Raw genomic sequence first — 1,671 nt, forward strand, 5'->3', positions numbered from 1 at the left:
GTTGTGGTGGGTGCTGAGGTAGAAGGATCACTTTAGCCCAAGAGTTTGAGGCTACTGTGAGCTATGATGACACAGCACTCTACCCAAAGTGACAGACTGAGACTCTGCCTCAAATAACTAATAAATAAATAACAGCAGGTAACCCTCACTCCAATGTGGAGAGGTCAATGCTCTGTGGCTATCTCCACCCAGCCCGGCACTCAGACACCTGAATCACCTGGGATGGTGTACCCAGCCCCCGCCAGGGAAGGACCTCCAAGAAATGAATCACCTCCCTGTGCTTGCTAAAGCACCAGAAGTTGGTGGGCACAGTGCACAGCCCCAACCAGGAGGGTGGACCAGGGCAGTAGGTGAGTCGGCCAGCACCCCCCACCAGAGCAGAATTCAGCACAAGGGTCATTTTGGCCCACATGGACAAGGTCAGAGGGAATGGGTCAGCCAACACAGCTACCATGAAAAGGAGACCCAACTCCCGCCCCCAGGTTAACATCTAAAGGAATCTCACACATCCCCCACCCCAAGGGACTCAGCACCTCCCATGAGAGGACTCAGACTTCTCACCCCAGGGCACTCAGCACCCCACCACTGCCACAGCCTCTCCCCCAGGGGACCTGGCAAGTGCACATGTGAACTAAAATAAAATCTGACTGGACCCCTGTCCTGGCCAAGGGGATCCCTAAAACTGAGTCACTAGCCATAAGAAAGGAGATCAGACAGGCCTCATCACACTTCCCCTCTTCCCCTCCTTAGCAATGTCCCATGGCTCATTCACAGGCCTAAGGCTATGCAAGACGTACCTCCAGGTCCTCAATATCACAACAAACCACTTGAGTCTGTCCCAACTTCATCTCTGATTAACAGATCCTTTATCTCAAGTGTTCCTTTTCACTGATTCTAGGTCTGTCAAGCCTAACTCTTTCAACCAATTGTCAGCCAAAGAATCTCTAAACCCACCTATGACCTGTAAGTCTCCATCCTGACTCCCGACCCAACCCACACCCGCCTGCCACCCACACCCACCCACCCCCTTCAAAATCTCCCACTTTTTCTTGAAACACAGTCCCACTATGTTGCCCTCAGTAGAGTGCGGTGGCATCATAGCTCACAGCAACCTCAAACTCTTAGGCTTAAGTGATTCTCTTGCCTCAGCCTCCCAAGTAGCTAGGACTACAAGCACCCACCACAATACCTGGCTATTTTTTTGTTGCAGTTGTCATTGTTGTTCAGCTGGCCTAGGCTGGGTTCAAACCTATCAGCCTCAGTGCATGTGACCAGCACCATAACCACTATGCTACAGGCTCCAAGTCCAAAATGTCCCACCTTTTTGGGTCAAACCACCTACCCACCCTCATTCCCCACCCTCCACACCCAGCCTATACCCACCCTCTTCAAAATGTCCCACCTTTTTGGGTCAAACCACATATTGATTTATGACCTCATCAATAACACCTATCTCCCTAAAATGTATAAAACCAAACTGCAGGCTCAAGCAGCTAAGGCACCAGCCATGTACACCTGAGCTGGCAGTTTCGAATCCAGCCTGGGCCTGCCAAACAATGATGGCTGCAACCAAAAAATAGCCGAGTGCTGTGGCGGGTGCCTGTGGTCCCAGCTACTTGGGAGACTAAGGCAGAAGAATTGCTTGAACCCAGGAGACAGCTTGAGGTTCTG

At 51.5% G+C, this 1,671-nt stretch overlaps 1 protein-coding gene across 1 annotated transcript in view; it reads right to left on the reverse strand.

Moving 5' to 3' along the window:
• The window catches only part of D2HGDH (D-2-hydroxyglutarate dehydrogenase), a 45,993-nt gene that overhangs the window by 38,047 nt on the left and 6,275 nt on the right, over positions 1-1,671 (reverse strand). The gene's annotated exons all lie outside the window — the stretch shown is intronic.

Source organism: Otolemur garnettii, unplaced genomic scaffold (genome assembly GCF_000181295.1).
Source record: "Otolemur garnettii isolate 467f Iridium unplaced genomic scaffold, OtoGar3 scaffold00364, whole genome shotgun sequence".
Classification (NCBI taxonomy): domain Eukaryota; kingdom Metazoa; phylum Chordata; class Mammalia; order Primates; family Galagidae; genus Otolemur; species Otolemur garnettii.